This window comes from Halyomorpha halys, unplaced genomic scaffold (genome assembly GCF_000696795.3).
Source record: "Halyomorpha halys isolate HHAL.00 unplaced genomic scaffold, Hhal_1.1 Scaffold337.1, whole genome shotgun sequence".
Classification (NCBI taxonomy): Eukaryota; Metazoa; Arthropoda; class Insecta; order Hemiptera; family Pentatomidae; genus Halyomorpha; species Halyomorpha halys.
In genome coordinates, this window is record NW_027104734.1 from 674,285 (window position 1) to 699,968 (window position 25,684).

Consider the following 25,684-nt stretch of genomic DNA (forward strand, 5'->3'; position numbering starts at 1 on the left):
CCCATTTAGGGTGATTATTATAAGGGAACATAATATTGTTACAATTGAAAGTATCAGAGAACATAATAATGTTACAATTGAAAGTATCAGAGAACTTAGAGAGGTTAGCCAGCTCGAGACCTGACTGGTTAAGGTAGTAGAGCCGGCTAACCCGTAGTGTATACATGGAAAAACACCATTTTTAATTTAGCTTACATATTTTGTAAAAGATGGCCTCGAGACCTGACTGGTTAAGGTAGTAGAGCCGGCTAACCCGTAGTGTATACATGGAAAAACACCATTTTTAATAAACAACAATAAAGTTCTAAATCCAAACATACTAACTTAAATCCAAATCTTTCAATAAACGACTCCGATTCATAAAATAAAAAAAATAATAAAAAAAAGCTGTGTCTATGAAACGTAAATCAGCAGATAATTTTAAAAATGAATTTTTACCACACTAAACACAGAAATTCATTATGGCGATCCTAAAACCCTTACAAATTAGCTAATTGTATCATATAAATAAACATGCTAGTATCGATCCCTTTTTCAGCTTTGAGAAGCCATGAATTTTCACGAATGAGATATCAAAAGAGAGAAAATTTCATAAAAAAGTGAATAATCTCAAATTCTTACCGAAATTTTAATAAAACATATTTAAAACAGTAAAAGGTTCCAAAACACTGACGAGATAATTCCGCGGATCGACACAATACACATTGGGTTTTAAAGCCCAAAAATGAACCGTTTCTGAGATAGTGTAAGAATTAGGCAGGGATCACACCTCATTCTATAATAAGCTTCCATAGCGCCATGGTTGCCATGGGATACTCATCACGAGCTGTTTCGTTAAATAAAAAGGCTATTAGACAGAACCTTCTCTTTCGCATTAACCTAGTTGTAAGTTATAAGTAGAGTTCAAACTATATAACTATATTTAATGCTCTCTGGAGAGTCTGTTTTCCTTGGAGCTAGGCCATTACTTATTGCATGAGATTATTAACTTCATTAAGTAACTTATTGCGGTATAATCACAAATAAATATTGTGAAAATTAATTTCTAAAGATTTCCTTGAAAATTGTATATGAATAGTCACTAAAAGGGTAAATAAAATTTTTAGGTATATGTTATGATGTTTCTGTTTATTGTGTGACGACTGAGCAAACGGATCACCTGATTTCCAATTTAAAATAAAAAATTATAACTCCAAAATGGCACATCTTGACGGAAATGATACACAAAATTAAATGCTGCGTTACATGTCTACCATAGCTTAAAAGAACAATTTTCTCTTAATATTGCCAAAAACTAACGAATTGCGAAATTTTGGGTCTTTAGTTTGGTTTTTCGTTTATAAATCCTAAACGGCGGATAAAAAAAACTACAGTAAAGAAATTAAATAACAATTAATACTGCTTCGAATACTAACGATAACTTAACAATTCAGTATGTCAGAAAGCGATACGATCATGAGTCACCAACTCTAGTTGAATATGGACTTCATGCCACTTCAGTGAATTATTTAATAAAGTTATTCACTCGATGCAGGATAGAATGGTCTTAAATATGTTTTTATGTTACTAGAATTCACCGTTTAGGAATAACCAATTAAAAAAAAAAATACTAAAATTTCGTAATTCGTTATTTTATGATACTAGTTAACTGCCCATCTTTTACAAAATATGTAAGCTAAATTAAAAATGATGTTTTTCCTTGTATACACTACGGGTTAACCGGCTCTACTACCTTAACCAGTCAGGTCTTGAGGCCATCTTTTACAAAATATGTAAGCTAAATTAAAAATGATGTCAGTTATGTGAGTGCCAGAAACATCTTTCCGTGTTAAATGTGGATTCATTAGGAGTTATAAGCAACTTTATTAAACCAATTAATAATAAAACGCTGTTCCGTGCTGTGCGGAAGAGACTAATTTTTAAAATGATTCGCAGGCGTGTGTTTTATAGGCAGTGTTTCATGTAACGGGCTTCTGTATTATTCAAATTATGTTAATAAAGTTCGACAGAAATCGATGATATGTATTAACAATTTTTGGAACTTTGATTTGATTTTCGCTGGGTCATAACAGTTGTACATGGACTATGAATTGGGGGTATTGTTAATTTTCTAAGCTACTCCAGCGCACCTAACTTTGAACATTTCAACGATGGTACTTTTTTACGGATTCTGATAGCATATAAGATTTTCAGACGAGCACCATTTTTGAAACTTGTACCATGAAGGGTCAGGGGTTCACTGCTTCGTATGGAAGTACTGTTTCTTGAACAGTTATGCAAGGATATGATTTGTTCTTGATCACTTCAAAGAGCTAGGTGTGCCGCAGTTCAGAGGACATAATAAATAATTATCTACCACAGCCGAATTCGAATCCCGACCCGGAAGTTAGCAATATAGTTCCTTACTCACTTAGCTACCCCCCTCCACTTGAAGGATTAAATCGCAAATATTTTTTTATTGTTTAACAATCAATGCAAAAACAGTGGGAAACTTTAAAAACACCAAAGCATAAAATCGTTTTAGAATTTAATTTCCCGTAAGAATCCGTCAACATAACTGGGGTATTTCTTAATTCAGGCTTCATCATTATGGAAGCCATTTCAGTTTCTAGTTTTTTTTTTTGTTTTTTTTCCGTTTTGGTTTCTGTTTGATGATTTACGCCTTCATAACGCGTCGGATCTAAAATAGACCCGATATCAATTTGTCTTGAATTATGATTTACTATCAAAAGCCTTTAAAAAAATAAATAAATAAGAGTACCCCATTCCATTGTTAATTCCATACTTGAGAAGAACTAAAGATTTGAAAATTGACATAACAAAACCCACTATAGATAGACTAAATACCACTGTTATATCCGAACGAATCTCAAATTAAAATCCAAAAATTATAGAGGTTATTTATATGAATAGAAAATTAAAGCATCAAGCTTCCGTTAATTTTCCATTATTTCAGAGCTAATATAAAATATATATAAAGGTAATTTTTCGAATCTCAGGCGGTTCTAGCATAAGGTTTTAGAAAACCATCATGACCAGCATTCCTAATTCCTACCTTCAAACTAATCTAGATTGCCAACGACGTAAGGTCTGAGTAGGAAACACTTTTAAGTGGTCAGTCGAGACAACGTGATAGTTTTTCACGCTTTAAACAATGCTGGTATAGGACCACCTCTTGTTCAGCTGAAATATGTGAGTGATTTATTGAATTAAATTTATATTTATCATAAAATACAAGTATATTATACGACTTAAAAACTTCAACGAATTTTTAAAAAGAGATGGAAGATGAAAATGATATTTACATGATAATTAAAGTACATGAGTACACTTAAAAACATAGGAGAAAAGTATAGAGGAGTTGTGACGTCAAATAAACTTATAAAAGCTAAAAGCGGTCTCTCTCTCTTGATTCTCTACCTTTTGGACCAACTAACTCCCCTGAAGAGATTTTCAAATGCCTATCTTCAAACCTTCTTGCTTTCTTTAATCACCATGCACCTCTTGAAACCTGTACTAGCCTCCCGGTTCCCTGGATCAATTCAGAATGTTAGTGAGAAGAAATGCTCCCAGAAGAAATTTAAACGCACTACGATTCCAGAGCACTATTTCTGCTTCAAATCACTCCTAAACCTAACCCAAATATTCTTCCTGTCATTGTGTACACATTATAAATTTTCAATATAAAATTCCGTTTTTTTCAAAGACTGGAAAAGAACCATTAATCGCCCACTGAACGAAGTCCTACAATTTTATAGCCTCCTCATTTGGATTTCAGAATCATTTTATCTAATCGGCCAAATCCAATGGAAAGATTAATCTACTATCAGCTCAGTAACTTACGTGAGCATAAAGCTCTCCTCAATCCTCTCCAATCTGGTTTTCGATCCCAATATGTTACACAATCTTATCGCCATTTATACCGGACCTTCAATCCTCTAACTGTTATAAACGAACAGAAAATCTCAATCCCGCTACTTTTCAATTTTTCAAAAGCTTTTGACAACCTAAATCATAAGATACTCCTTTTCCGACTTAAAAACCTTTACATATCTAATACCGTCCTATAGCAGTTATTCTCTTTTTCCCATCATTCCGAATAAACATCCTCCTCACTCCTTACACTAACACGGCATCTTTCTCACTCTCAACGACCCTTTCCTTCATTCACCTTAAGAGATTCCTTATTCCATTCACCATTCATAATACCATTTATAAGATGATCTCAGGTAATAAAAAAATTCAACTTATAATTAATATATATATTTGTTAAATTTAAAAAAAAAACACTATATAAGTGATATGTACATTAATACATGAAAAAGATTAGACCAATTTAAAAAAGTACATGATGATGGATCGGTATAGCTTCCTCACTCTTTTTATCTTCTTTAAGTTACTCTTGGGTTGGTAATTCCTTTATTCGTCGTTTGAGAATACAACCTGCGGGAGTAGCCGTTGTTAAAACATACGTGTATCCAGAAAATGAGGCTTTCGCAAGAGTAAGTGAACGAAATACGGGTGAGCCCAGTAAAATGCGTTTAGGTATGCATAAGCCTTAGTAAAGGACGGCACTTGACAAAATTGAAGTGGGACCACAATACCTAAAAAATTTCTTCAAAATCAGATTAGCGGTTAGACCGATAATGTCCTTACATAAAATTTAAATATAGACCGACGGAAAGAAATGGAACCTAATTTGATCCTTTGTATCAAAAAAGTAAAACGCGAGTGTAAATAATCGATCTTGATGACATTTATTAATGTTTTCATTGCCTGGGTGAATACAAATCTTAACTATCTGAGGTAGCGATGAAGCAAACTAATTCTTCCGGTACGTGATTGAATTTAAGTACATAAACGAATTTTCAATATTTATTTTGGTATAATTAGGTTTCAGGAAGTCAATTATTTAGTTTTATCATACCGAAATAATTGTTTTCTCAGTACTTTATTTTTTTATATTTGTGTATCCTTGATTTACGAAAATTTTATTTACAGATAAAGTGACTCTTTTCCACCCACTTTCTGTTTACATCTTTAGTATTCCAATAAATTAAAACCAGAAACAACCATTCTTATTCATAAAACAACACTCAGACCACTACTGACGAGCTGTGAAGTCTGCTGAGCAACATCTTTTACGAAAAGGAAGATTGAAATCATTCCAAAATAAGGTCCTAAGAATTGCAGTAACAATTGATAAGTGATTATTTCTTATGTCCTTTGGTTTGTAAAAAATAGCCAATAGCATGGAGGACTACAAATGGAATCAATTAACGAATTAACTTAACGACGGTTCGTAAAATTCCATTCCTAGTTACCGGCAGTTAAAGGTGCAGTTACTTACAACTTGGGAAATCCAACCTCATCCCGAAGACTGAACCCAGGCTGCTGCAGGAGAATCTGTCATAAACTCTATATTTATCTATTTCTATTATAATCATCACTCTATTTTATTTGTTTTTTATCTTCATCATTTTCTCAAATTCACTTTTTAATTCTCAGGTCTTAAGAATTCATCGTTATTATTCACAATTGTTTAATATTTATAGCGTTTTAAATAGTTATTTTTCTTGCATTTCCTTAATTTAACATTGTAGATACAAAATGGAAAATCCTGAATATGATTCAGCACTACAACAAAGAACGATTTAGAAAAACAACTTATATGATTTTTTTTAGCAAATCCCCACTTGACAGAACTAAGGAGTGTGCTTAGAAAAATATACTATGGAATTTAAGAAAATGATACTTTGAGATCTAAATAAACATATGTACCATCTCATCAGGTTAACAAAGCTTCAATGGGCAGTTAATGAAGCAAGAATGGAATTGAATGAAATCCCATATAAAATCCTGTTGCGGCACTAAACAAGTTGAACATTCTAAGCTCTGCTGGGAGGATGAGGTGGCCACTGGTACAAGGAATCTACATATTATCAGAAATTAGAAGATACCAGCAATAAATAGAGAAGACTGACTTTCTATGCTGGTGCAGGTGTTGACTCAATCACAGGAATGTTATTGAAACCCCAGAAAATATTATCATGGGAACTTGCACACCACCTTGTATTACCAATTTTTGCTTTCTGATGTTAGGGAGATAAACACTTTATACATAAAATATCAGAAGGAATCAACAAAAATACTCTAATTATAATTATTATTTCTTTCAACAGTTTTCTTCAATTAATACTATAAAATCTTTATAGTCACAATTCACTATTAGTCATTTCCTAACAATTTAAAAAAATATAATTTGTATAATTTGAACAAACCAATTTAAAATATATGAACCATAGATGACAATTCATATACTACCAACAATTTATGATAGGAACTCTCCAAGGCTTTTTGAAACTAACATTCTTTAATTAAATAAATGAACTGATTTTGACTCGCTGTGGCTGTGTCTGACAATCGAGGTGCAATATGAATCCTTGATGTTTCTGTTAAAGTTCTTTTCTATTTTTTAATAAGAATTTATTTTATAGTTACACTATAGTTGTTTTTAATAGTTATTATAATTTTTTTAATATTCATATACACTATTAGAAATAAGTATCATCCTCTAGTAGCACTACAATCCATGTTAGGTCCCAACTTTTACTAGCAACAATCTCCTAGTATCCCTATCTAATAAATAAACTTATGCTAAAAATATTAATTTATCATAATCAAGCATTGTATATTTTAATCAATCATTAATGTCAGCTAAAATACTTATTAGTTATATTTAGAGTAATAAAAGCACAAACACTGTAACTAACACTAAATGTACTTACATTTGAATTTTCATCCAATCTAGCCTTCCAATGATGAATGCAATAACACATTTTTCTATATATTTTTTTGTTTGTTTGATTAATTTAGCTGAGGAGATCAGGTCATAATAATAAATAACTAAAAATATATTTCTTTCTTTCTTTTTTTTTTTTTTTTATACTACTCATTATTCTCTATTTATATTAGTCAGGATACGTAAGTGGAATAATTTACAAAATTAAATATTCTAAATAACAATAATATATACGTCTAGGCAATTTAATTATATCAGATTTTTGTGATTAATAATGCCTCTTTTATACATAGTTTTTATTTATGTTGACAATATTTTAGGGACTGAAGGGTATTCGTTATCAGGACACATCTAATTTATAGGACAATAATTAATGTTTTTTTTTTTTAAATTAATCATTTTACATTGTCACTAATGGGAACATTAATTTCATATTTTATCTGATTTTACTGTATACCCATTTACCTTCATATTATTCCCATTTATCTAATATATAAATATTGTTTATACATTTTCTCAATTTTTTAAATTATAGCTAATCAGGAATATCTTAACATAATTTCTTTTATACCATCACATAACTCTTGGGGCTATTGCTTTTATCATAATTAATTTAATTCCTTCTTCCTCCCATTGATCTTATTTTACTAGTACAAGGATTTGTAATGTTTTTATTTTATACACACACACACACACATATTAATTGTTATTTTTAATTTAAATTTGATAATTTTGTAAGTATATTTTTGATTATACTATATTATAATACATATGTTCAATTTGTTGATAATATATGTTTTATTGGTATTCATATTTCTTTGCATTTTTGCACATATTGTAACATTAACATTACTAACATAAACATTGAATATCATCCATTCCTTAAAAAATATATTGATGATTTGATACTTATAAAAGAAAAAAATGAATATGAATATGAAGAAATAATATAGCAATTAAAGTCATTACAATATTAATGACTATACTAAGATTATAGATGTACTTAGATATTAAGATTTAATATAAAAAAAGCAACCAATTAAAAAATTAGATGTTGGAATATGGTAGCATAAAAGATAAAATAAACAAATTTATAAACCAAAAATAATATATTTTGTGAGAATTGTGAACAACTTTATATAGGTGAAACTTCTAAACAAAACATAGTATAAGCCCACATAAAAACTTGGATTGCCTTCTATTATTTTTAATGTCACAATCTCTCCAAAGAGATTGTGACATGTCACACATCGACCAATACTCGCTGTAATTGTCTGTTTTAAAGGTAAGATAAGAAAGGCTAGAACGGAGGGCAGGAGCGGATAAGTTAGAATTAAGTCCACATGAACTTTTAAGTAGCATTAGAAATCTACTAAAACCTAATTCCACACAGCACTTTTTGAAAAATCTAGACCAATCACAAAAGAGACCTCGATTCTGTCACAAACCTTCAATTGTACAAAATTGAAGTATATTAGATGCAAACATTTTTTCTAGAAGTGGATTATCTTAAGTCCAAAATAGGGAGATGAGAAAAACATTCTCAACTTAAGTGGAATTTATAAAAAAATAAATAAACCTTGTGCTATTAGTCCATCTGTAAGGCCCCTTAAAATATATTTTGTTAATTTAAACCATATTTTTCAAAGGGATCATATCTACTTTATGATGGTGTAATAGTTACTTAGCTACCTTGAAAGGTTTTAGAATGATTCCATGCTATTCAGCAAAAAATATGATTTGCTAAAAAAAAACAACAGAAAATGTCAATTTTTTCCAATTCTGCTGAGAGTCGAACCATGGTTTATATGAACTTTTTTGTTTTAAATGAGATGTAGAATCACCTCCTTTTTAAAAAAAAAAAAAAACACCTTGTATAAAAAAGAGGAATATATAATAAAGAAGCAATATATGAAGATGAATGAAGGTAAAATAAGATGAAACATGAAAAAAATGTTCTAATTGCAAATATTGTGAAATGATTAATTATTTTGAAATATATTAGATGTTCCTGATGATGAGAGAAAATGTTTCAATCAAAAGAATCTTTTTATTAGTATGAAAGAAGAAATATCAATTATCAAATATGTAACAGGCTAAAACAAACTACATGTATATTCCACCATTGATAAAAATAACTTTAATGAGAATCTAGATCATTCTTGAATATTTATATAGTTTGAGAATTTGAATTTGGCTCTAATTTAGGGTTGTTTAGATAAAAAACTATTTAATGGTGGAGGCATGTATTTCCAAAAATAGATAAATATGTAACCAAAAAGAGCATAATTAAATTTGGGAAGTCAATAAACTAAACCATGAACTAATAAGGTAGCAGCTACTTCTAAATATTACACTTTTATCTTGGTTTGTGTTTCTTCTAATAAAAAATTAAGTATAATACAGTCAATAGATAGAAACAAATGATCTCATGATTAACTGGAGAAATATTATGATGGAGAGGAAGCGGATGGGTAAATAGTAATGTTAAATAAATAATAAAATTAAAATTAAAATTAAACAAAAAGTATTTATTTAAATTATAAGTTTATAACATTTATTGCTATTCATTTTTTAGGTAATGATCACCAAACATACAGTAAGGTATCACAGTAATTATTCGCAATTTAAAATATAATTGATCTGTAAACTAAATTATAATACCAAACAATTGCTCATACCAAAATGAAATACATATTTAATAAGGAGTATTCTGTAATAAATGGTACTTCAAACAAGATATAGTTTCAAGCAATGGCGCAGAACCCAGTTTCATACCATAGTTTTTATGCCTTAGAAATTAATTATGGACAACTAATTAAATCCTCTAAAAATAGAACCAAGATTAATATGAAAAAAAAAAACAGAGAGAGGTTTCAATACTTTCTGTTCCATCTGAGAATGCTGAGACTCATTATGTAGGATTGATGAAAATACATTTTAGCAGACAAATGAGAATTAAAACTAAACTATCTCTATTGGTACCTTAGATGCTACACAGTCAGACACTGCAACCACTAACAGAATAATACAACTCATGACAGAAAACATGATTGCTTCAAACAAAAAAAAATTTATAAATATGGTGTTCAAGGACAGTTTTAACCACTGGAAAAAAATACAAAACATAATATTTGTTAATCTATTCCACTTTAACCAGTAAAAAAAAAATGGGAAAGATTGCACCAAACAATCATTAAATATGTTTTTAAAATACATATTAAATTAAAAATAAAGGATTTTATTTTAAATAGTTCCAATTATACTATTGACATTTCCTAAATTTAGCCCAGTTAAGAATGAGCCACACTAGAGGGAGTATCAAGGCAGGTGTGGTATCAAAGTGCTATTTCAGCACCCTCTTCCTGGTGTAGCTCTGAGGTAACTCAGATGGGTTTACTTAGTAAATGGCATCATTTGAACTCCTTCGGCAAAAACGTTTCGTGTTGCAATGTCCTTTAATGTAGTAAACCTGCTTCCACATTAGGATTAATTATAAAAATAGTCTAGGTCAACCACCATGTCTCCCACACCAATATAGCTACCAATATGCAACCACCATATTGCACAATGGGAGAGCTGAGCCTACTGCCATACACAAACACCAGTGGTTTGCACTGGGTAGTTTTCGCTGTAAAGTGAAATTTACAGACACACACATCTTACTGTCTGTATTTATATAGGTGTATTGATTATAGAGGATAAGAACATGACAGATTAATTTTTGCCAACAATCTTTGTTTCAATAACCATAAATGCTTGATTAGTAAACAATTATAAATTATTATTAATTGATAAAACAAGCAGATGGAGAATAATTTAAATGAGAGTAGGTGATAGAGGAGGGTAGATCTGTCATTATAAATTGTATTTATAAAATCAAATTAATTAATGTATTCAATTTCCAATGGATCTATACCTTATCTTCATGATCTACTACTGCAACACATCATATTTTTATTATTGCCAATTAGCTTTTTAAAATCAAATAAAAACATAAATTTCAATAATAATTTATACTAACTAGTATCTACATAAAAAAAAATTAACAAAAAAAAATTAAAATAATAGCAAATTAAAAGTAAATATTAAATATTAATAAAAAAATATAAGGGGGGGAGGTAAAAAAAATAATACAACTAAATACTAGGCACATAGATCTAATCATAAACAGTACAATGTGTCAATGAAAAGATACTGTATGAGATACTCGTATTCCAAAACAAATTTTAATTTGTAACATTTAATGAATTATACATTTTTTCACAAACTATTTGTATGAATATGAAGAGAGCAATAGAGGTAAAGTTATAAATAGATTATAAATAAATAATAAGTGTAAATACTAAGGTGAATAACTTAAATTAATTATAAACATAATTTTTATATTAATTATCATACAATTATAACTAACTAGAGGTATATTGTATTGCAGCATTAGGTCTCTTAAGCACTGAACATATTAATTTTAATGATTTACTAAATAAAATGTTTAAAGGCAGATCTAACCTTTAATATCACTTACCTAATCAATAAATAAAGAAGACCTCCATTAATTTAACTAAAAATAAGAAAAGAAAAGAAGTTCATAAGCGCCAAAAGAAGAAAGTAAAAAAATAATTTTTTATTTTAATATCCATTGATTGATAAAGATGTATTATCCATTATAAACATTATACATAATTTTAAACTTGAAAGTCACCTACAGCAAATTTACTTGTTGTATATATGTGTATACAGTTGTAAATATCAATAAATAAATTATTAAAAAAAAAAAAACTTGAAATATTTTTTTTAAATTAAATTTTTAACATTCAGGGAAAAACAATGTTCACTAAAAAGGATATATTAGATAATGGGTTAGCAAAGTCGATAAGATCCTGAACTTCCAGCTTTCACATTAATTTATTTTATGTTTTCACAGCCATAGACCAACTGAGGGGTAGGAAGATTCTCTTGGGGTACTTACAACTTAAGAAGTTGAGTGTAGATGCTCCTTTAACATCATCTTCTTGAATATACATTGATCAAGAAACAGTAATACATTTTAATAATACACATTGTCAATATTATTAATTTTAATTTAATACTATCCAGCCATATACCTGATCCAAACACCTTAATATTGCTACAATGCTTCTAATAAAATCTCTAGAAACTTTTTTTTCTTACCCTAACACATTTTTATAACACATATGGTAGTTATAAGTTATATATTAATAAGGTGTATATGGTGGTAAAAGTCTAGACAAATTTCAATATTTTTCATTTGGTAGGAAAACTTACATGCTATTACTAGCTATTTTAAACTTAAAAATAGGTAAAAAAAAAAGAAATGTAAATATAAAACAACTGAACAGAAACCAAGCAACTAAACTGACAAAATAGGGTGATAGGACCTCACAAGGATATTAAAAAGCCATTACTAAGAAAGTGAAACAGTAATGTCATAAGTTAATAGAATAATTTAAGCACAAATTAAGTACATGAGGACCATACAAGCAAATAGTAGTAGTGTGTATCAGTGGTTTGCAAAGTTCCAAGATGAAAATAACAACCTGTTAGAAAAACCTCACTCTAGCCTATCACTATAATTAGACAAACATCTTCTGAGCGCTATGTTAGAAGAAAATTCATTTCAAACAGAAAAAGAACTAATGAAGATCCTGAAATCAAACCATACCACCATCCACTGAAATCTACATCAAACCGGGGAAGATTTAAGAGTGTTATGTGAGCTTGTAAGAAAGTATATCTAATGGTAGCATACCTAATGCATTGGTACACAATTATACCAATTTTACCATTGTAAACTTTAAAAAAAAAAAAAAGTGTGTTATAAAAAGATTGTTCTCACATAGGAGAAAAATATTTTTAACAAAATTTACAAAAAATACTGGTTAAAAATGTTAACTCAATAGCTGCTAGCAAATGACTAATTATTTAAACAAATTTTTGTTTTAGAGAATTTTCAATCTGACATAGTATATAATGATGATAGAGAGTTATTAGATGCAGCTATTTGGTCCAAAAAATCTATGGTTAACATTTAAGCACTGCCCAAATACTAAAGGGCCAAAATACATCATCAAGATGCCACACCTCATCTTAAATTATTTATATCACGATAACTGTACATTTCTTTTACCTACATATTTGTTGTAATGATAGTTCATTTACAGCAGACATGGATTTACAATAATTATCTTAACAAAACCTATCTAGTCACATTGTTGTATAACAAAAGTATTTGGAAATCCACTTTATTGTGACCTATGTTTTATAGGGCTGAAATTTTATGAACCAAGGTTTCTTAATTAAGAAGAGTCAGCAGTAATTCATACATATAACTGGCTTGGTAATTGTTCTTCAGTAACTTAAAATAATTTTTCCTGCACCTCCCATTTTGATTATTACAGTTTTATTCATGTACCTAATTTCTGGTGGATGTTAATTGGCTAACACTTTTTTCTACTTTTACTGGGCAGAAGATTTTCTACTTCCTTTTTTTCTCCACCAACCACAGGCTTCCCTAAACTATTTCTGAGTTATTTGTTTTTTGTTTTTTAAGTTAGACCTCTCAAGCTGTTTCTTTAAGACCCGTATCTACTTTTTTTTAGCACTTATCCATATCAAAACTTAACAATTTTTAAAAAACAATCAGCTAAGTAGGAAAATAAAAATTATTCAACATAGTAATATCTTTCTTGTATATGCATGACTTATGAAAACCAAAAAATGTATGTTTTTAATAAAACCATGAAACCTATCCGATAGAAAGATATTGTATTGGTACTGGTGGGAGGAACTAGTAGAGCTCTTGGTCCTTTGCCAACCCCAAACAGTTACTTAGAGGTTACTTCAATTTTGTCTTACCATCTCAGTCATGACTGGCCTCTCTTTTTCCATTTATCTACCCAAACAATGTATTTATGGGAGAGCCACCATCCATTCTTGTGACATGTCCACGACCCCAGTCTTGAGAGTCATATATTATATCACATCCAGTTCCCTGCCAATACCTCTATTGGTTGCCATTCTTTACCAATTTCTCTCTTGAATTTTAGATTTTTCTAATATTAACCCCTAAACTTGTACGCACGAGTTAATTCGAGTGCGCTAAACAGGCAAACTGTACACACTCAAGCTAATTGGAGCAGTATTGTATTTTATGCTGCTATATTTTTTAATACTCGAATATTATCAAGAATTGAAAATAACAATGTGATAATAATAAAAAAATAACAATGATTTATCCTCTGTAACAATCCTCTATATAGCTTTAGCCAATATTTACATAAGAAGCTAGGTATTATGACATATATCCAAAATTAAAATTAAAATTTTGATTATTTTTTAATTTTTTTGCCAAGATAAGGTTCTAAATTGCATTTTTTTATATTAAAAAATTGATTTTTTTTTTTAAAACTGCATTAAGGGGTTAAACTATCAGCATCCACAAGTGATAAGAGCCATGTCGACGAGGCATAAGATAGAACTGACCAAATTAATGTTTTATGTAGAGATTTTTGTGTTTCTCGACAGTAAATTGCTTCTTATTTTTTTTACCAGATCATATTAACACATATTTGCTATGGTAATAGCTCTCAGTACATCTGGACTGGGCTTATTGTCTGCACAAACTAGAGATCCTATATACACAAAATAAAGCTACCAAATGAGTAACCTCCAAATGTAACAGTGGGTGGTGGTGGCCATAGTGCGTTGGCATATATATATTTGGCCTTTGCCTGGTTGATTCGCAGACTCACTTTCTGCCCTGCTGCTTCTATTGCTATAAAAGTCCTTTCCAAGTCCCTCTGTGATCTGACTGTGATATCTATATCATCTACATAGGCTATAATATGAACTTACTTGTAGAGAATCGTTTCTTTACACCAGAATTCCTAACCCAATTCCCCAAAAAATGTCTATAGAATAAATGTTTTTTATCTTTGCAACAGAGACAAATCTATACAAACAAAATATTACAGTACGAAGAAGAAAGACACACCTCAACAGCTTAAGGATCAGCTTGTTTGCCAATTTTAGGAAACCTTAGCACTGATACTTACCTTAACATGCTTTACCTTAAAACATAACATTTTACTATGCTAACTTTTGCAGACAATTTTTAATCCTTAGTAAACCGAAAATAGAAATAATTTACATACAATATCAATAAAATAGTATAAACAATGTGAATGGCAGAACAAGAAGATAAAAACCAAAACTATATGTGATTATTAAAAATTGTGAAACTCAGGAAATAGTACATCTAAAATTTTTGGAAATTACTACAGACAACTACTTACTTGGAATACAGATATTGCAAACAACTAACTTGTAAACTTTAAAAAAATAAATTCTTAAATTCATCAATAATCTAACAAAAGCTGATTGGTGAACTTGTAAATCACAAATAGATGCACTGGAGGCATGGAATGACACTTTCTCCTGACTTCCCCATAACCATATCCCTGGATGGAGATAAGACCCAAAGCTTAGAAAAGGTATATAAAGAATAGAACAATGCAAAGTAATTATCTCACTTTTGTTAACAAATTTTAATCTTTTGTCAACCAAATAAAAAAAAAAAAAAATCAGAAAATAAGATTTTTATAAGAGGAAAATTCCAAATTATTAAATCAATTTAAAGGCAGTATATCTCGCATACCAGGCCAAATAGAAAAAACTTATAAGAAAAAAATATATATATCTTTATTGTTTGCACAGTCATGTTGTAGAGTGAAAAAAAAACAAATAGTTTTTTTGAAAAAAGAATTTCTTAAACTAATTATTTAAAAACTACAATGTGCAGAGTATAACTTAAGATTATTAACTATAAACATTACATACGATTGTCTATTAAAATGTGTTCTACATTGCTACGATACTACTGACTTTAGGTTTGTGGCAGAACTGAATTCAGTAATAATAATGATAATGAATTCAGTTCTGGTCTCAGCAATGTAAAACAAACTGTAATAGACAATTGTAAGTAATGTTTACAGTTATTAATCCTAAATTATACTCTGTACATAGTAGTTTTTTGCACGTAGTTCAGGATTAATGTACCGCACATGCTCCACAAATATCAAGTTCAGAATTAAACTCCCAGTCCTTGCTCAGATCCTGGGACTAATTTGACCAACAGAAAAAGTACTGTATGTGATGTTTGTGTTCATCAGAACAACTCTCTGACAGTTTGATTATTGGACACAAAACTGGTACTTTGTTTCTATCACACTTTTTGAGGATATAGAAAGAATTTTTAATGATTATAAAAATATCATAAATGATAACATTAAGTTTTATATAAAACAATTCAGTAATAAATTTGTAATTATTCATAATGCAAGATATGTTTCTGACTAATTTGTTTGCATTTAATTTATATTGTTAATGTCAGTTAGTTTTTACATACAATTACTGGTAATTTTCTTTTATTAATAATTGTAAGTTTCTATTATGTTTATATTTTGGTTCTTAAAATTTGTCTCTCATTATGTTTTTATTCATTAATATATGTACTTTTAACATATTTAAATAGGTACTGTTTTTTATTTATAAAGATGAGATTATTTTAAAATTCATTATTGTTTTATTTCTTTCATTGATGTTTGATTCCTTCTGTAATTTCTCTTTCAGTTCAGAACTTATTGTAAAACATCAGTAGTATAATTAATTACTTCAGCTATCTCATAGGATATTTGCAGTTTTTTTTTCTGCATATTTTATGTTGTTTTTTTTACTGTGTATTATATGTCATTTTCTTAGGGTTTTTACTGAATATAGATCAAGGCTCTGGTTATATAACAATAAACCCTAAAAGTAAAGATAAAAATGGTTAACAGATTGCATCCATAGAGAATAAATACATGTATTGAATACACTAAATTCTGCATAATTGAGATACCTCAAGCCAGACTACTTTGTTCCAACTAAACATAGGTCACAATATAGCATAGTTTCCAAAATAACTTCTTTAAAACTATACTTTTAGTATCAGTAATAAAAAAAAAAAACTAGAGCTAAAAAATTAAGATTATTAAAAGGCCAGAAACCAGGAACAAAAATGTTAATTGGGTTCAAACAAGTACTGCTTGACTAAAACGCCTTTGAGGGAAAAAATTAACCTACAATTTATTTAAAACAATATTTTCATTCCATAAATAATAATATATAAAAATTTTAATGACAAATAGTTTTATGATTTATATTTCTACAAACAGACTTATATCCAATGCACTTCTTTTAGTGAAAAGCTCCCCCACCACGACAAGGTAGAAGTGCTTTGGGGGAGGTTTTGGCTTTTCAAACATAAATTGCAGTAAAAAAGATCAGAAATTTCAAAAATTAATTTGATAACATTCACTAACCATAACAACATATTACAGAATGAAAAAAGTTTTCATCTTGAATTCAGTTTTATGGAACAAATATCATATTAATTGCAAAGAAAGATAAATCTTTGGGGAAAAAAAATCTAAGAGATTTGAAATAATTCAATTTAAGAATAGTGTACCGTTTTTTGAGGGTCAAACCGGACTCGCTTCCTATAAGCCAATTTTTGTTTGTTAATTATGATAAATGTCAAAATATATTATGCTACACTTATAGTAAAGTCATTAAAAACAAATCAAATAAAAGAATAATAAGCGATTATGACAAATAAAATAGAACAGAAAAACATGTACCCATGACATAAGTTACTTTTCAGGGGCCCTAGTTATCTAGCCTGTTCTTAGTAAATTTATTTTATGAATACAATTAGTTGATGAATTATTTTATAAACGTTCTATCTATCAAAACTTTTTTTTTTTTTTAATAACATATTTCTCATAATATTTCAGATATAATAACATTTAATCACATTATTTAGCATGGGAAACATCAACAAAGTAATCCATAAAGTCTAACTGTTAAAGCTTTAAAAAAGCATTTTAACCACCTATAGCGATCAGGAAGTTATGGAACTGATCTTAAATCTTCTCAGGAAACATTTTAGTTTCAGATTTTTTTTTTTTTTTTAAATGCATTTCTGACCCTAAAACAGTAGCACTGCCCTTAACACAATGACATCTTACAAACAAAAAAAAGATGAAGATACAATAAAAATGTGATATTTTAAGAAAACATATCAAAATTAGCTAATGAAATAGAATACTACTTTATTGCTTTTTCTCGCTATTTTATAATTTTGAAATGATCATGAACCTCAGAATAAAAATATATGGAAAATCAAGTATAACTTAAAATATTTTATATGATAAACACCAATGCATGCCTTTGCAATAAACCAACACCACAACCATTACATAATTCATGATTAAATTTGAAAGCAATAAAGCAATTTAAATTGAAGAATAATTCTGCAGGATAAATTTTATAAATAAATTCTTCCTGCCTCACAAGTGTGAACATTTTTTTACCTGATTGTTTATAAGAAAAATGTTGAATTTTATTCAATTACATTTTTCGTATGATAAAATTGATCATAGGCATAAAACAAGTCGACTAAATAACTTGATTTTAAAAAAGAGAAAAAATAGCTCTTAGAATGTTTGAATATTATCATCTCTCATAATATCAATACAGCAACATAAAAAGTAGTTCTAAATCAATTATTTTTCAAAAGTTTCTATAGATGCATTATTAACCTAATTAAAGTTTTCTTATGATCTTTAGGTTTTTAATAATAGTCACCAAGTTAGTTATTTCGTTTTAAGTAACCAAACTTAGTTTTTTTATCAGTACTTTATTAATGTTCTTTTTACCATCCCATCTAGTAAAGCTTAGTTCTACTGTATTTCAATTAGTTCAGTTTATCCTGAGTTTTTTTACTAACAAGCTCATTTATAATTTAAATATATGTGCATAATTGAATTTTATAATTAATTTGTTTTTAGAATTGATAAAACAATAGAAAAGGGTTAATGATTGGGTAAAGTAACAAATATTAATAATATTAGAATATGGAAGAATCCTTCAGTTTGATTAGCAATAACTTATTTATAACATTACTACAATAAATATTTACGAAGTATTATTATCTAAACAGACTAGTTATGCTAACTCTCTATTATACAAAAAAAAAAAATTTTATCTAAACTTTTCATGAAACTATAAAATTATATTATTTTCCAAAGTAAATGCATATCTTTCTACACCCTCAAAAGAATGTTTCAAAATTGTTGGATCATTTAATAACTAAATTGCTCAATAGGTTCAAAACATACAAAGTGTAATCTACCATCAAAACAATAATAAATATAATGAGGTGTTAATAATTAACCGTAGATTAATATGAGGAGATGGTCAGGAGTGCAGTCAGCAAAAAATACATAAATAAACAAAATTTATTTATTTGTGCCGACGTTTCAACCTGCATTTCAAATCTTCCTCAGGGAACTTTCGCAGAGATCACATTAAAAGTCATAATGGAATTTTAAACGGAATCTCTGATTAAGTCCCCTGATGAAGGCCTGAAATCCAGGTCAAAACGTTGGCACAAATAAATAACTTTTGTTTATTTGTGTATTTATTGCTGACCATACCCCTGACCATCTTTTCTTCATAATATTAAATATATGCTCTTCCAATCAGTAGTTCAATTTTCCAATAATTAAGTTCTTATTTAAGAGATTTTGTTTTTTAATACAGTCAGAAACATAAGTCTACATACCGCATACATCTAAAAATAATATCAATAAGGGATAATAAAACAAAAGGAAAATAAGAAAAAATGTTTGAGAGCTAAAATATAATTTAATTGTATAGAAGAATGATTAAACATACCTATTCCTATTAAAAAATTATGTTTATTAAGAATATTAAATTATTTTTATAAAATAAATGTATTAATAAAGATGGAGCGGCTAAGGAAGGATAGACAAACAGCATTCTTTCTGTATAGTGGAGTAGAAAAAAGAGCCGGCAGAAATGGGACGGGATTTATAATTTTTTAAGTGATTAAGAAAAATACCTTCCTTTAGTTTGAGTATATTAGTGATAAGGCGTGTAAAATACAGGGTTAAACATAATTTTAATTAGACCTATACTAACATATGCAGCTGAAACATGCACATTTACTGCCACCATCACAAATGCATTAGGAGTTTTTGAGAGGAAATTGCTTAAAAAAATATTTTGCCTCTTATTCGAAGAAGTAATTTAAGAATGGAGGATAAGAACATGAGCTCTATCCCTTACACATTAATACCAAAATTGTAACCTTTATAAACCCCCCATCTCCTCAGATTAAATAATACCCCACATTCTGAGGATGTAGGATGACAGATTACCGAAAAAAGATGCTCCAGAGCAGAATTTCTGGGGCCAGAAAAAGAGGAATACCAAGATGGCTAGATGATGTGGAGGACAACCTCAGGAGACTGAGAGCAACAACTGGAGAGAAAAAGATAGAGACTAGAGGTGTGTAGGACAAGATTTTTTGAACACGTTCATAATGTTCACTTACTCAGTTACTTACCTTCGTTTACTCAGTTCATTGCATTCACTTACCCATTTTAGTAGCAGTAACTATCAAAGTATATAGAATATCTCATTTTTTTAAGTGAAACACCGATATTCTACAACTCAAGAAAAAAAAAGTTATATAGGAGAAATTGATTTCGTGAAGCGATATGAAATGGAAGTGGTGGTGGTGGGAGGGGGTGGACAACACTGGTCATTTATATCAGAAAATTTTTTATATTGTAATAGGGGAGTAGAATTTAGAGGAACTTAACAATCCCAGCAGTGCTGGTCTGATTGAGTGAGCTCCTGTTATATCATAGTATATTACAATATAAAAATATTCCAGCTAGAATTGATTTAGAAAATGGCTGTTCTATTCTACTTATTATTATTAATATTTTGGAACTTCTGCCTTAAGCTATGATCATTATTAAATAACTTTAATAATAATTAAATTTTAATACATTATTGTATTTCCAGAAGTTTCACTTCTGTCAAAGTTAGGCCAATCCCACTCCCAAGACTGCCATGATTTGAGAATCCCAACCATTGTTTTCATTTATAGATAACATTAGAGGCTTTCTTCTCACCACCAAGTAAGAAACCCCATATTGTTGCAAAATTATTCTCAATGTTATCAGGTGTACATTAATTCCTGTTGTAGAAATAACATCTTGAGTAAAATATTTAGCCATTTTTTTGGATCATAGTTAATTTACTTCAATAAATTCCGTTTATCGTGATGTAAAAGTTTCTGAAGTCTATGGCTTCTTGATTTATTAATTAAAATTTTGGTTAAATTATAATTCTTTATTTCTATTTGAAAAATAACAGAGCTTGTCTTCTAATTATTTCCACATAATGCCCTTGGTCACAAAATAAAATTATGATTTCTCACCCCATTTTGGGAATTTTTTCTCCTTAAAACACATTTTACAAAAAATTAATATAAATTAAGAAAAAACTTCAATGACAGTAAATATGATGATAACCCATATTTTAAAAGTTATAACCCCATGAAATACCAAATAACATAACAAATTAAATAAATAAACTTTCTTTTCTTCGCTTTTTATTTTATTTTTTTTTAAATAACCTTTATTATAGAATACATCTGACTATAATTTCGAGACACAACTCCTTTAATAACTGTACTCTATAAAGAAACCTTATAATATTAATGTAGTGAATCTGCTTCCATGGTTACAAAGTTGTATTAATTAGTAAAAATATAAAAATCAAAAACTACTTTCAATTCCCATATCTACCAAATAATTACAGCTATTGACATTTCAACTACCTCCCTACAAAATGGGAGATTTAAATCTACTACGGATGCTTAGTATATGGAGGACTACCCATTGAATAGGAAATGAGACTAAAAGACTAATGAACATCTTTATAAGTTTTATTTTGGTATTTCCAGGCATTTTCATGTCTCTCATTACTATTCCAAGCAAAGTTGGCTCTATCCCAGTATCCACAGACAATACATTCTTGGCACATTTATATTCCAATCCCTAATGACCAAAAACCTTCCTATATCAGTGACCTCCTCACCCTACATTTATCTATTCACTACCCATAGAACTGTCTCCTTTGAAAAATCCTTTGCCCATATCCATCCGTAAAGCTTCCTCCTTAACATTATTCAAACACCAATTATATATTTATCTCCTTGACTATCAAACTTCTGTGGTACTTGTGAATAATAGAAAATGTAAGCATGGATCAATATTTTTTTTTTCATATTTTATTTTATATAAATATTGTAATAGATTAATTTAATTATGTTCAAAATAAGTTAATGCACTAGACAAAAGCTGCTAAAACTGTTCCAAATTGTTAGTTTGAGGGGACCAAGTATCCATGAATATAGATTGATTATCATTTAATTTCATTCCACTACCACACAAACACTACTGGGGTTTGTACAAGGTAATCGTAGCTGCAAAGTGAAATATACAGATTTTCTCTTCTATTTTTATTTTTTTATACATATATGATTTCCTGTTCTCTAAATCATCTTAGAATGAAATAATTTTATGTGAGAAAAAATAATATAATAAATTTGACAAGTGTAAGTAGACTTTTGTTCCAAATTTTTTACAACAAAGTTGGGATCAGAGCTGGGTGAAGTCACAGTATTCCACTTCTATTGAAATTATTTATTTAAGTTTAGAAAGAAAAAGGAAATCAAAATGTTTTAAAAAAACTTTTCAAGAGAATTCTTTTATAATAATCTTAATGAAACTTTGGCTATACAAAAATTCAATTTTTACTTATATCTAAAGATGAAATTAACATAAAAAAAGATTTTAGTTATATTATGCTTCTGAATTAGCATTTCTTAATATATTAAAATTATCAAAGATTTTGGTATGAATAATTGTCTACATTATAAGTGTTTTGTAATTTTTTTTTATTTTAGTTAGGATTTATCTAAATTAAGCTCATGTTTGTAGCAACTATTTACTAGGACATTTAAGTCATATTATTATTATTACTAGGTTTACATGTAAAACCTGTCTATATAACTGTTACAATACATGCCTTATATAGTCAATATTTTATACAGACAGTCAATATAATTTGGTATTGACTCTAATATTGAACAAATAAAGTTGGCTTAAGAAAGATAAATATAGAAAGGTTAAAAGGACACAAACATAAAAACGTAAAAGCATAAAAAACAACAAAGATTATTGACAGTATCAATTCAAAATTCTCAAGCAGTTCAGCAATCTACCCGCACCTGAACACACACGCAAATGGAGACACATACAAATAATCAACAAAATACACTGAATAATAAAAAATGTTTTCCTAGTTTTTTAAAATAATACTTTTAATCAAACTAAATATTTAAAACTTGTATGACTAACAAAACAGTTGACCTATGGTGACCTAAATGTCTGATACTTGGTAATTTGCACATAGTAACACCGCATCTGGCAAGATATTTTTCTTCACACTATCTTCCAATCGTGTACTCATATAAAAACATACTGCCATTATTTCAACAGTTTAATAGTTCTAATTTTTTTAAAATATAACTATATTAGAAAAAGCAAGTTGTATAAAATAAGTAATATTGCTTATTATTTTTCTATGATTTATTTTATGGTACTTTTATAATAACCAAACACGGCTTTACATGTTACATCTTGTCAAACAGTTTCAATCTAATTAGACTTATTTAAATTTATAACTTTTATTTAAATTTATAATAAGAGAAAACTTAAAACCAAGACGGCTCTACCTGGTGTTAAATACTCTTTTTAGAAAGAGCTCCGTTGACAGATTACACTTGTAAAACAAAATACAATATTTCCAAATAATTATTAATTCAAATGATTTTAATTTGTTACAAACAAATAATTGTTATTTTCCATTTAGATGTAAATTCAAATAATTTATTAATAGAAAAAGAAAACAAATAACTAATTCCACATAAATAATTTGGGGGGAAAGTCAAATAATCATCTTAAATTACATTTGTAACTAAAAGATTATTAATTAAATAACTTTGAACTAAAATTTAATTTATACAGGATGGTGTTATAATTTCCCTAACCTCAATCTCACCTCCCCCACAATAAACATTAAGCAGGTTAGGCCCTAAAGAATTTTTATGCATATAAAGGAGTAACAACATATTTAACATATTTTACACCCACCACAACTTATTTGTGTTTCATTTTGACCGCACCCCCAACCATCTTCTCCTCGTACAAGTCATCCACGGTCAACTATCTCTCATAATTAACATATTTAACAATTACAACAAGAACATCAAGTTTCAACATCGGAAATGTCATTAGTGGAATGGGTCCTTAGAATATCAATAACAAAGAAATAAAGATAGTTAATTAACCTCATTGACATAAATTAATAGGTTAATTGACATAATTTATTATTTTTGGTTAAAACTAGACAAAAGCAATAGCTTGATGAAAATCAACCAATAAACATAAGAAAATAATTGTAAACAATTTATATTCAAAACTCTTCAAAACAATAAATGGACAAAGCATTAAAAAGAAATATTTTCAAGAGTTAATAATTGAAAATGAAAATGAAACTTTTCAAAGAGTTACAAAATAATTTTTTAGGGATCAGTCAAGAATATGCAGACAAAAATACAATGTCCCAGAAAGACAAAATGTGTTGAGTTAAAGGGGACTTTTGGTAGCAATATGCAATAAAGCACTTCAATAATTAGAAACCCAAGGATTAGTAAATTACTAATGAGTCAACAAAAATATTCCACTGTATTTAATACATTGGCTAAAATGATGCTAACAATAATATATTAACAGTGATGTATTTTAATAGATAATTAGTAAATAACAGACAGATAATTAGTTTTCATTCATTAAATTTACTATCTATAGTTCATAATAAACACTCACTAAAATCATACTAGTTACTTGAAATTGAATTTTACTTATCATATAACAGAAACTAAACTTCTTTAACAGTGTACAAAGACATTAAAGTTGAAAATAGTCTTAAGACATTTATGTTAGTTTTGTGTTGACTCTTATAATATATATTTTAGTAAAATTTATACCTTCCAGTTCTATATTTTCTTGCTATAAATGAATAAACCACAAAACCGACTTAAAGTTTTTAAAAAGCTGAGATTAAATCACATAAATGCTATAGAAATAAATCATAAACATAGATGAAATAACAAAGACAGATTACAAATTAATGAAATAAAGAATTTCTTTTATTTTACAGGTTTATTAGTCCACTGATTTTCACACTCATGCAAACATACATTTCCAGGAATATACATGCTTTATATTTTATAATCAAATAATTTGTCAACAAACACATAAGTACAAAAAGCAATTCTAAAATAACAGCAATAATTAGTTGACAATAGAAAACTAAATTAATATCAGCCACAAATAAAAGGATAAAATAACTTTATAAGATAAGAAAATCATTTAATCAAATTGTAATTTCAAAATAGAATAGATTAGAAGGTTACTGAAACCATAAGTAATGATTGTTTAAGAAAACTATTAAGGTAAGGGTTCTAAGAAGAAAAAGATGAAATTAATTTAAAAACTAAAGATGTAATTTACTCAATTTCAATAATAACTGTTTCATAAAACTAATTTATCAGCAAAAGATGGTTTTAAAAAGACTATTTTGACATAAAGAATGTGAATAAAGAAGAATAGTTTGTAATCATCATCACCTAATAGATATCATTATTCCATCATTGAATACAGTAATTATAAAATTTTAAGTTATTTTTAAACAAAACAATTTTCAAATGACCAATAAAATTGGACAGATAATTTCAATCTTAACGGTTTCATATAGAGCGATATTCATGTAACTTAAAATAGCAGGAGGATTTTAAATTAGAAATTAACT

The 25,684-nt window shown here is 28.4% G+C and overlaps 1 protein-coding gene across 1 annotated transcript in view; it reads right to left on the minus strand.

Annotated features, from left to right (window-relative positions):
- The window catches only part of LOC106681419 (solute carrier family 41 member 1), a 197,404-nt gene that overhangs the window by 171,439 nt on the left and 281 nt on the right, over positions 1–25,684 (minus strand). The window lies entirely within an intron of this gene.